The sequence below is a fragment of the Hippopotamus amphibius genome, chromosome 5, assembly GCF_030028045.1.
Source record: "Hippopotamus amphibius kiboko isolate mHipAmp2 chromosome 5, mHipAmp2.hap2, whole genome shotgun sequence".
Taxonomy (NCBI): domain Eukaryota; kingdom Metazoa; phylum Chordata; class Mammalia; order Artiodactyla; family Hippopotamidae; genus Hippopotamus; species Hippopotamus amphibius.
The window spans coordinates 57,956,664-57,968,940 of record NC_080190.1 but is presented as its reverse complement, the minus strand read 5'-3'; the positions used below and the strand labels follow the sequence as shown (position 1 = coordinate 57,968,940).

The window sequence follows — 12,277 nt, the reverse complement described above, 5'->3', positions numbered from 1 at the left end:
TTGCTGCTGCCAGAACAGACCAGAAAGAACAACTACAAGGAGGAGCCAGGTGTCTGCGGGGCCTTGGAAGCGATGTCACCGTGAAGAGGGCACGTGAGTACTAACCACACCATGAAGGAGGTGTGCTCTCAGCCCCTCTCCTGTGGCTTCCCTTGTAAACCGCATGCCTCCTGGGAGAGGACGCCCAGAGGATGACTTCACACTCAGGTGTGTGTGACTCACCTGCACCAGGCTGAGGGGGAGGAAGGAGGCTCAGGAGACACACGGCTGCTCTGTGACAATCCTGCCACGTGCTGCCCCGGCCGGAGACATGCCCACAGGTAGTGACCCCCTGCACCAGCCCCTGGGCCATGGTCCTGGCTGGGCCTGAAATCACTCCTGGTGTTGGGGACACCATCCTCAGCCTTCAGAGTTAGCTGGGCCACAGGAACCCTGCCCAGGAAGAGAGATTGAGAAGCCAGCTTCCTGGCAAAGTCCCACAGCTGTGTGGCCTCCTCTCAGGGCCTCCGTGACCCCATCCGGGCAGTGGGCACCCTGCCTTCTCATCTCCTCGTTGCAGTTCCCGCCTTGCTGAACAGGGAGGTGAGCGGGCAGTGGGACCAGGGCTGTGCAAGAGCTCTATACGGTGTGGAGAGAGGTGGCCATGCAGGAAGCCTCACCCTTGCTCTGATGCCCAGGAGAGCCCGTCCCGGGTCTTGACCCCACAGAGTCCCCAACTGTGTGGGGGCGGCAGTTCCACCATCAACTTGTGAAAGTCCGGAGAGGTTAGTGTTGAATCAGACTTTAGAGGAGGGACTTTACTAAGTGCTCAGTTAATATCGTGCATGAGACAGTCACATAACCTCCGCAAGAGATGTAGTCTGTTTTGTTTGCCATTGTATCCACAGTGCCTAAGAATACAGCAGGTGCCTAATAATTACTTGCTGAATAAATGAGTGAATGAACGAACGAACACACAGACGAACAAGCAATCAGAAGAGGGGCGAGAGAAGGCTGTCAGGTGAGCCGGATGATGAAGCATGAATCAGTATGAGGTGGAACAAGGATTAGGAAGAAGGCGCAATATGGGCACAGGCTCAGAGGCGTGACAGCGGATAGGGCATCTGGAAATGGCAGAATTTCCACTACGCCTATGGAAGAGAGGGAGGATGTTGATGAGTCTGGGTCTGAGAATCTGGGTTTTTACCTTGAGGACACTGGGGCGCTGCAGCGGGTAGCTGGTTAATTAAATGTGGCGGGTTTTGTAAACAGCTTTACGGAGATACAATTCTCAGACCATACAATCCACCCATTTAAAGTACGATTCAATGGCTTTTAATATAGTCACAGAGTTGTGAATCACCACAATCGATTTTAGAATATTTTCATTACCCCCAAAAGAAATCCCATGTCCATTAGCTATCATCCCTCAGCCCTCCCACCCCTCAGCCCTAGGTAAGCACTAATGCACTTTCTGTCTCTATAGATTTGCCATTTCTGGACATTTCATATAACTGGAATCATACAACATGTGGTCACTTGCGACTGGCTTCTTTCAGTTAGTATAATGTTTTTAAGGTTCATCTTTGTTGGAGCATGTGTTGGTGCTTGATTCTTTTTGTTGACAAATAATATGCCATTGTATGGATTTACCACATTTTTTATCCGTTCATCACTTAATGGACATTTCAGTTGTTGAGGTGTGGTTTTTAAAAATATCCTCTGATGGACATATATATACTACCAACTGTAAAATAGTCAGTGGGAAGTTGTTGTATAACAAAGGGAGTCCAACTCGAGGATGGAAGATGCCTTAGAGGACTGGGGCAGGGAGGGTGGGGGGGACTTGAGGGGGGGAGTCAAGGAAGGGAGGGAATACGGGGATATGTATATAAAAACAGATGATTGAACCTGGTGTACCCCCCAAAAAAATAAAAAATAAATTAAAAAATATATATATCCTCTGATGAGTAGCATTGACATATATATACTACCAAACGCAAAATAGATAGTTAGTGAGAAGCTGCTGCATAGCACAGGGAGATCAGCTTGGTGCTTTGTGATGACCTAGTGGGGTGGGATAGGGAGGGTGGGAGGGAGGCTCAAGAGGGATGTGATATGGGGATATATGTATACATATAGCTGATTCACTTGGTTGTACAGCAGAAACTAGCACATTGTAAAGCAATTGTACTCCAATAAAGATGCACAGAATTTTTTTAATTAAAAAAAAATCCTCTGATGGCTAAAGTTAATAAGACTGACAACATGAAATGTTGGTGTGAATGTGGAGTGACCAGAACTCTCGACCATTACTGCTGGGAGTTTATAATGGTACAACCACTTCAGAAAAGTTTAGCAATTTCTTTCAAAGATATATATCTACTATACATCCCAGCAATTCAACTTGTAGGCATTTCCTCAAGAGAAATGCACATGTATGTCCACACAAAAACTTGTATAATTTTTCATAATAGTAAAAAACAAAAGTGGAAACAGCCTAGCTGTCCATCAACAGGAGAATGGATAAACAAGTTGAGTTACGTTCATAAAATGGAACCTTATCCAACTAGTTCAAAAGATGGATAAGGGCAAAACATTGCCCATGCTGAATAAAAGAGGCCAGACATAAAGAAATAAGTTGTGCATGATTAGTATGAAATTCCCTCATATGTGGAATTCAAGAACTCACAAAACTCATCAGAACAGAGATTGTTTTGGGTGTAGGATGGCTGATTGAAAGGGAGTACAAAGGAACTTTCCAAGGTGATGGAAATATTCTATACCTTGATTGGGGTTTTGGTTGCATAGGGATATACATTTGTCAAAACTCTTCAAACTCTACTCTTCAGATCTATGCATCTTATTGAATGTAAATCATACTTGAATAAAGTTGGGCGTGGGGAGCACCTCCTGGAAGCATTGAGGAGGTCTGACTGAGGCGCTCAGGCTGGAGCACGCAGAGAGGCCTCCTCCAGTCTCTAAGGTGTGGGTCTGTGGCCTGGACCTGGGGCAGGAGCCACAGATTGGGGAGGGAGGATGGGCAAGAGGGATGCTAAGGAGGTGGAAGGGCAGGATGGAGAGGGCACTCCTGATTACAGGAGGGGGGCAGTGGGGAGAGGAAAGAGGCGAGTGTGACTCATAGGTTCCTTTCTCTGCACCTGTGATGTTTTAGTCCTCAGCCTGTTCCTGCTCCATCCCTTGGGCTTCCAGCTGTCACCTGTGTCACCATCTTGTGATGCTCCCTGACTCATGGGAGAAGAAGCACAGATGACTTCAGCTCTGTGAGGTCAACAGAGGGGGGCCCTGGGGCCTTCCAGATGTGCTTGCTGCTCTGTGGGGAGGAGGATGGCCCCTGGCAGGCCACCTTGGCTCATGAGTGGTTTGGGGCACCCAGGGAACCATCAGAACCTCCAGCATAAACCACCTGGGGGGGCTTAACTCAACCTCCCCATGTAACCAAGGAGAGAACTAAGGTCCCAGAGGGCGGAAGAGTATCTCAAGGGCTGCTTTTCTCCTACCTCCTCCTGGACCCTATGGTCCATGTCCCCCATGTCCTCAGCCTGCCTTTTGTCTGTGGAAAAATTTTAGCCAAAAAATAAGTTTAATCAGAGAAGCAAGAAAATGCAGAAACAAAGGAAAACAGTCAAAGGAGACCAAATAATAACAGTTTAGTCATTAAACATAGTCAAGTACATTTAGTTCCTTCTCACGGGCTATAGATAATATTCTGAGCCATATTCTGTGAGCTGTCTTGTAGAGGCTGAAACCCCCACCAGGTGGAGACGTCAACTACATGATGACCAGACTGTAGCCTTGACATATGCTGCCCCCATTCCGAGAACTGGCCTCAAAGAAATGGGGAGAAAATGACCCTGGAACTGAAGACTAAATGTACTTAAAGCAATCAAGATGATGCTGGTCAGACCACTGATGACCAATTTCAAGGTGACTGGCAGAACTGACTGTGCTGTTTCTACATGTAGCCCCCTCCCTCTGTCTATAAAAGCTCTTGCCCGCTGATTGTCCGTTGGAGGGGAGTCGGCCTTTGGACAGGGGTCCACCTACCTCCCCGCCCCCACCGGGTGCCGGCATCTAAAATAAAGCAAACTTTCCTTCCCACCAACCTTGCCTCTCTTTTGGCTTTTGAGCAGCGACCAGCTGGACCCCACTTTCCGTTACACTCCCAGGCACCTCTGATTTCAGCTGAGTGGGCAGCTGCTGGTACAGTGGCCAACACAGACCCTTCCCTCCCAGAGACTGTGGATGGGACGCTGGTGAGGGGTTACCCTACCCCCCGGAACATGGCACAGGAGGGCAGGGAGGCTCAGGAGCCTGGCCCGCTCCCTCTGTGGGCCTCAGCAAGTGAGGCGTGTGCGGGAGCCTGGGGCAAAGCTGGCAGGAAATTTCCAGGTGTGTGTCACTCTGTCATCACATACCTCACCCCTTGGACTTCCTTTAAGAGTATCCTTTCCTTGTCATCTGATCCAGACCCTGCCTCAGCAAGGACTCAGCCTCTCCTTAAAAAATTCCTCTGAGATGCTTCACTGAGTCCCAAGAACTGTGCATCTTTGAAGGGCCATGATAGGGTTCTCTCTGTGTTTCTCCCTTTACCCCACTTCCAGGCGGGTGCACTAAATTCTTCCAGGACAAAGGAAACTTTGATGTATTTTTTTTTTAATGTTTCATTGAGGTATACCATAATATAATGACTGCACACATCATCAGTGTAGAGTTTGATGAATTTTACACACACATCTACCATCCAGATCAAGATATAGAGCATTTCCAGAATTCCAGAAGGCTCCTGGTACCCTTTTCCCACTAACCTGACCCCCAAAGTAACCGCTATCTGATTTCTCTCACTTCAGATTAGTTTTATCTACTCTTGTACTTTCTATAGATGGAATCATACAGTAGACACTCTGGCTTTTTTTTTTTTTTTTTTTTTTGCTCAGTATAATGTCTGTGAGATCGTCCATGTAGTTGTAGGTGTCAGTAGTTGGCTCTTTTTTTATTGCTGGGTGGTACTCCATTGTATGGATGTATTCCAATGTGTGTATCTATTTTTACTGTTAGTGGGCATTTGGGATGTTTCCAGTTTGGGGCTCTTATGAACGTTCAAATAAAGTGTTTGTGCAGACATACATACTCATTTCTCTTGGATATACACCTAGGAGTGGAATTTCTCCTAGGTCAGAGGTAAGCATGTTTTTATCTTTAATAGGGAAGGGCCAAACAGTTTTCTGAAGTGACTGTACGAATTTACACTCCCACAGGCAAGTATGAAAGTTCCAGCTATGCCACAGCCTCACCAACCTTTTAATTCTAGCCATCCAAGTAGCTGTAAAATGCTATCTCACTGGGGCTTTAATTTGCTTTCCCTTAATGACTGATGGTACCGTGTGTCTTTTCATATGCTCATGGGCTATTTGGACACCCTTTTCTGTGAAATGCCTGTTCAAATCTTTTGAGCACCATTTATCAGGCTGTGTGCCTTTTTGTGTGGATTGATAGGAGGTCTTTATATCACAGGGTATAAACTTTTGTCAGATGTAGGCATTGTGAATATCTTCTCCCAGTTCGTGGCTTCACGTATCTCTTTTTCGAATTTTGTTTTTATTTTTTTTTCCAGTTTTATTGAGATGTAGGAGACATAGAGCACTATGTAAGTTTAAGGTGTATAGCGTAATGATTTGATTTACGTGCATCCTGAAATGATGACCACAGGAAGTTTCGTGAACATCCATCATCAAGTATAGATATGGCTTCACTTCTTTATTGCATTTTCTTAATGATGTCTTTTGATGAACAGAAGTTACTAATGCTAAAGAAGTCTAAGTTATCCATCTTTTCTCTTACGTTTAGTGTCTTTTGCATCCTCTGTAAGAAATCTTTGAGAAGCCTAGGCTTTGTGCTGGTCAGGGTCATGCAGCTTCTACTCTGGCTTCCTCCCAGGGTAGGATTCAGACAGTTATTACTCAGCCAGCCCTGTCTGTGAAGTCGGCTGTTTATCAGTTCGCCCACTCACCTATCCATCCACCCACCTACTCATTCCCCATCCACCCATCTATCCACCCATTGATCTATCCTGTATCTGTTGCCATCGCCATGAGCTGAGTGGCGACAGGTAGCGAGAGACTGAGATGGTGGTGGAGTTACTGAGATGAACAGGACCCCCAAGGAGCTTATGATCTGGTGGGAAAAATACAACCTACATGAAATCCTTGACAGATTCTTATTTATCCTCCCGCTGTCCTGAAGTCTGTAGCTTTCATTCATTACTCTCTGAAACTTCCATTCATTTGTATTTGCTCTGTGACATTTCTAATATCTGTAAATAGTCCTGTTCCCACAAGTGTGAGCTGCAAATAGCAAAGGTGATTCTCACCTCGCTCATTTTAGGTACTTGGTCTTTATCGATGTGACCTGAGATGGTCAGCAGCCCTGGCCCACCATTGGCTTAAATCCTGTTTGTGACCAGCCTGTACTCACAGAAGTGTCTCCCTGTTGGGGTAGGGGAGACACCTTCCCTGGGGCTGACTGGTCAGCTGTGGATATTTGAAGTCTGGCCCTATGGGACCAGCAGGTGGCCCAACCTGGCTGCAGAGAGGTGGGCTGTGGGCCCAAGCAGGAGTTTCAATGGTCTGCTGTGCAGAAGGGTGGTCTCCTTCCTTGCTGAAGGGGGTGGACTCCAGCTCTCTGCTGCTGGTCTCAGGTCGAGCTGGGGCTTGGAGCTTGAGGTGGGGCCTGGGACCCATAGTGGGGAGGGTAGAGAATTTGCACCCATCCTGGGGGGCCCTCATCTAACCTCCAGCCACCAGCTTGGCAAATATACCTCATCTCCCCAGACCAAGCCTGTGCCTGCCTCCCTCCCTGACCTCTTTCAGGGGCAGTGGCTCCAAACCAACAGAAACAATGAAGAGCCCGCCAGCCCTGGCCCCGACCATCCAGACCCTGGTCACCCCTCTGTGATCTGACTGCCCAGAACCCCTGCAGGCCTGGCTGCCATCCTGCCTGCATAGCACCTGCCCTCCCGACAACACTGGCCCTTTGTTGGAGAAGATGGCTTGTGGGGACAGCCCTGGGGAGGGGCACAGCTGACCAGGCCAGGCTGGCGCCAGGCGGGACCAGGGGGCATCACCAAACAAGGCCTCCTAAAGAGTGGCCTGCAGGGCAGGGGCAGGACCGGGCAGTAAGCAGCAGTCCAACCACAGTGCCTGATGGGGCTGGAACAGGGACTGAGGATTGGAGGGCAAGCAGCCCCCAAGCCCCAGCCAAAGGACCACCCCAGACACACACCTGCAGCCACACAGACTCCTCTTTCTCCCTCCCCTACCTCTCTGCCCGAGGTCAGCCCTCATGGTGACTCTGCCAGGTCTGGCTCAGGGGACCACATCCACTCCTGCCAGGGATAACTGGACCCATCACTCTGATCCCTCAACAGGCAGAGAGAGCCTGAGGGTGGCCCTTCTGTTCATTCTTTGCTCAGAGCTTAGGGGTGACAGAGACCCCCTGATCTGAAGTCAGCCCCTTGTGGGCTTTGTGGCCGTGCTAACTGAGAGGCAGATCTGGGCTGAAAAGAAGGTCATTTCTACCCTCTCTGTGCCAGGTAAGGTGCTAAGTGCTCAACCCTCAGCATCTCATCAGACCTCACAACAGCCTTCAGAGGATGTACAGATCAACCTCAACTTATGATGGGGTTATGTCCCCATAAACACACCTTAAGTTGAACACATCATTAATGGGACTTCCCTGGTGGCACAGTGGTTGAGAATCCGCCTGCCAATGCAGGGGACACAGGTTCGATCCCTGGCCTGGGAAGATCCCACATGCTGCGGAGCAACTAAGCCCATGTGCCACAACTACTGAGCCTGTGCCCTAGAGCCCGTGAGCCATGACTGCTGAGCCTGTGTGCTGTAACTACTGAAGCCCGCGTGCCTAGGGCCCGTGCTCTGCAATAAGAGAAGCCACCACAATGAGAAGCCCGCACACTGCAACGAAGAGTAGCCCCCACTTGCCACAACTAGAGAAAGCCTGTGCACAGCAGTGAAGACCCAAAGCAGCCAAAATTTAAAAATATATACATATATATCACTAAGTCGAAAAGGCATTTAATAACACCTAATTTACCAAGCATGATGGCTCAGCCTAGCCTACCTTAAATGGGCTCAGAACACACGCGTTAGCCTACAGCTGGGCAAAATCATTTAACACAAAACCTTTTTATAATAAAGTGTTGGATATCTCATGTACTTTCTTGAACACTGTACTGAAAGTGAGAAGCAGAGTTGGCTGTAGGGATGCAGAATGGCTGTCGGTGTGCTGGTTGTTTACCCCATGACAGCATGGCTGCCCGGGAGCTGCGGCCGCCCAGCGTCACAAGGGAGAGCCACAGCACGTGTAAATTGCTAGATTAAATTCAAAATTAGAACTATGGTCTCTACCAAATGTGCATCAAGTTCACACCATTGTCAAGTCAAAAAATCATAAGTGGAACCACCGTTAAGTTGTGGACCTCTTGTCTTAATAAGAGCAACGTCAAGTGACTGACTCCCCTGAGGCCACCCAGGTAGTTGGCACGGAGCCCTGGTGTGCGCTCTGGCTGCCGAATTCCCACCGTGTCCCTAAATAGTGAGTGCAGCCATGGGCGGTGTCAGCTGGGGGGGTGGAGACCTTGATGGTCTGCTCAGAAATCTGCTCCTTATCCTGGAAAAGATGGAAATTATCAGTGGATTTCACAAGGGAGAGATGTGTGTTTTAGAATGATTGCTCCAGACACAGTTTGGGCAGAGGGACCAGAAAGCGGGCTGTCCTAATAATCCAGGTGGCAGCCATGGAGAGTGCCCTGGGCTCTCCTTTTGGGAAAGAATTCTCAGTTCAGTGGCAAGGAGTGGGGTGAGCTGGCAGAACACCACACCTCTGGGCAGCCCCAGCAGCTGTGCACAGTGGGATATGCAGGCCTGGCCACTTGAGCCTGATGGGGCTCCTGCTAGGTGGGTCCAGCTTGGGCAGAACTATGTGGGTGGTTGGAGAGATCAACAGGAAACCAGGAGACACGGCCCAAGGACAGCCTACTGTCAGAGAAAACAACCTTCCAAGAGGCTGTGTTGAAGGGCACCCCCGGCTGCAAGGATGGCCAGGGGAGCAGCCACCGTGAGGAGCCGTGAGGAGTCATGATGAGCCCGCAGGGGAGAAGAGGATGGAGCTCCGTGGTGGAGCGGTACTTTGTTAAGAGTATCTACAGCAGCTTTGGCACACTAATACAAGGCCCCAAAGGAGGGAGAGGGAGGTCTACCCAGACACTTATACGGGGCCCTGGTACATGGCTGGGGGCACCAGGCAGAGCAGAGACAGCCTCCCGGAGCACACCAGCTTGGGGGTACACATGATACTTCGCAGTTGGCAGCGGGCAGGGGAGCTTGAGGGGAATGTGGCTGCAGAAGGTCGCAGTACCTGGTCAGCAGGTAGAGCAGAACCTGAGATATCATCACTACTGTAATCCTCTTTGTACGGTCGTCCTGGTGAGGTTGACATTCTACTGTAAGAACACAGCAACACCGTCGCTGTGCTGGGAGGGAGAGGCTACATCTGCGGCAGTGGACCCGCGAGGTTAGAGCCTAGTCTGTGTGGAGGGTGTTAGTCAGGGGCCTCTGGGAAGCAGACGCCAAGCCAGGATTAGATGGGAAAGAAATGTATTAAGGGAAATACCTGTGAAAGGCAATGGGACAGGAGAAGGGGGAGGATGGGAGAGCTGTCAGACGGACAGTCAAGTCTGACCTTGAGTGAAGGACAGAGGGAGGGAGGGAAGCAGGCAGGGGAGAGGGAGGAGGGGTGGTTGGATGGAACCCTCTTGCCCTTCGGGGAGTCATCAGAGGGGTCCACGTCTCCCAGGAGAGGGGCTGCCACAGCACTCCTACCACACTCAGTCTTCGGCAGGGATCATGGCTCAGGGGTGGATGCGAGGATGGATTCAGAGAACAGCATCCTGGGCCAACCCCACGCCTTGCAGGCAGAGATCTGAGCAATGCCTTGTCGTGGCTACCATATCAGGAAGTCAGAAAGGGAGGCTGGGCCACGGTGGAGAACCACCAAAAAGCACAAGGCAATAGGGGTAAATAATGGACCAAGGCACAAGACTGATGGTGCTAAAATGATATCCCATGCTCTCGTGGACGTTTCCTCCACAACTTCCAGTGAGTCTGAACATTCTTTTTCTTATGATTATTGGCCATTTCCATTTTGCAGTTTGTGACCTGCCTAGTCATTTCCTCTATATGTTTTCCATTGAGATGCTAACGTATTTCTTGTTAATTTTCATGAACAATTCTTGTATTAAAGTTACACATACGTCACTGATATTTTCCCTGTTTGAAAGTTCTTTAATCATGTATTGGATATGAATTCTGGTCCACAAGCCCACATATGCAAGGCACACAACTAAATTTATTTTTCTATAAGTTAATGTAATTTCTTTTTTCAAGCTCCCATTTTGGCCCAAATGGTGGAAGTAATCTGAGTCATTTGGGGAAGACCCTGCCCCATCCTTTCTCTCAGCATTGCCTCTAAGTTCCTGGTGGTTACAAAGTGTCAAAACAGGGGTGGGGGCATCTGTCAGAGCTGTCTTTGCTGATCCTTTGGTGTCTACTGACATCCTATTTCCATATGACTCTTGCCCATGCCCTACCATGACCTCCTCGTTCAACTACAAGACCTCCAGGTCTTCAGACTGACTGCATCACTCTGTGCCCTCTTGCATCTCCCCAGGAGATACGTTTATTGTTCCTTATGCCACACCACGGCTGGGGGAGGAGGGCTGGGGGACCCACTTGCTTGGACACACCCAGTCCCAGACCCACCAGGGAAGGGGGCGTCTGGGATCTCATTCCTTTCTTGGGCTCAACTCAGAAACATGGCTCAAAATGTCCTTGCTTCCGGACTCCTCAAGTTCACCTGCAGGTTCTCACGTCCCTCCATGGGTCTAACTTACTTGCTTCCCCTCCACAACCTTCTTCCTCCAACCCCTAGAGTCCCTTGTTGGTTGGGGGTGGATCAAAGTCTGGTGGGAGGACTGGATGAGCCATCAAACACATTTTCTAAACGAACTGGCTGTGTCCTGAGGGTTTTTGGGAACCTCAAAGCCAAGTATTGATTTTTGTGTGTGTGTCATTTCTGAAGTCTGTCTGCCCCAAAGCTTGGAGGGAAAGGACAGCGAGAGATACCTGGGAAAGAAACAGAGGTTACTCTGTACCAGCTGTGCCCATGGTGCCTTTGGCAGGGCGGATGTTTAAAATATGCATGCCTCCAAAGAGTTCTCTATCTTTCCTCACATTTGCTTCTCTGCTCCATTTTGAACCAGTAACGATACGCCAGGATTCTCTTCCTCTTCTGGCTGTTATGGTTTCATGTTACGTGTCACTCACCAACATGCCAATCAATGAATTTGAGGTTGCACCCTGCTCTTTCTGTTCCCCCAAGCTGCTCCACCGCTGGGGGCTAAATCACAGAGTCTCAGAACAGAACGGAGCCTCACGAGTTACCTGGTCCATCATCCACCCTGAGTAGGACTCCTCTCTGTGGCATCTCTCCAGTTATGGGGAGTTGAGTACTTCAAAGCATCCTTATGTGGTATCACTGATTGATGGAAAGTGTTCTTGTCTAAATAAGCCCAAACCTAGCTCCCGCTGGTGCAGCTGCAGGCAACTGGAGCCCCACTGTGTTCTCTGTCTGTGATAGTCTTGTCACTCTGGAGACAGCATCGTGCCCACCCCTCTAGTGAACAGCCTTGCTAGAGCTGCCTCCTTGATTCCCTGGGTCCCCTGCTCCACTTCCTGGCTGCATCTTCTGCCAAATATGTGGGGCCTGTCCACGTGCATCTGAGGCCGACACCGTGATCTCCTGATGTGCTCGGGCCAGCCCAGCACCCAGGCCTGTGATACTGACATGCTGTCTTAGGAACACAGCCTGCCAGTTGATCAATTTTCCAAGCTTCTGCTCATTTAATATCCGAGATCTTTGTTACATAAATTGAGGCCTCTGCTAGCCTGAACTGTACCTGCTGACCTTTTGTTCTAAAATTCAGCGACAACGGAGATTAGTTCTGGGATTAGGCTAAGCTGGGCCAAATACAGGCTGCTCAGCCACTTACTTAACACGAGAGAAAGCCCCGTAACCTTGGACAGCTTACATAACCTCTGCCAGCTTTGGAGACCTCATTTATAAAGAGCAGTTAACACTAGTACCAGTTCTTAAGCCCATGGCAGGATTAAGAAATAGTGTAGGGGGACTCCCTTGGTGG

At 49.4% G+C, this 12,277-nt stretch overlaps 1 long non-coding RNA gene across 1 annotated transcript; it reads left to right on the top strand.

The window, feature by feature from the left end:
• Window positions 1–230: 230 nt before the first annotated feature.
• LOC130854482 (uncharacterized) lies at window positions 231–3,830 on the top strand. Its single transcript, XR_009054031.1, has 4 exons — window positions 231–320; window positions 888–1,000; window positions 2,832–2,965; window positions 3,155–3,830. It is a non-coding gene; the product is annotated as an uncharacterized LOC130854482 (long non-coding RNA).
• Window positions 3,831–12,277: the final 8,447 nt, after the last annotated feature.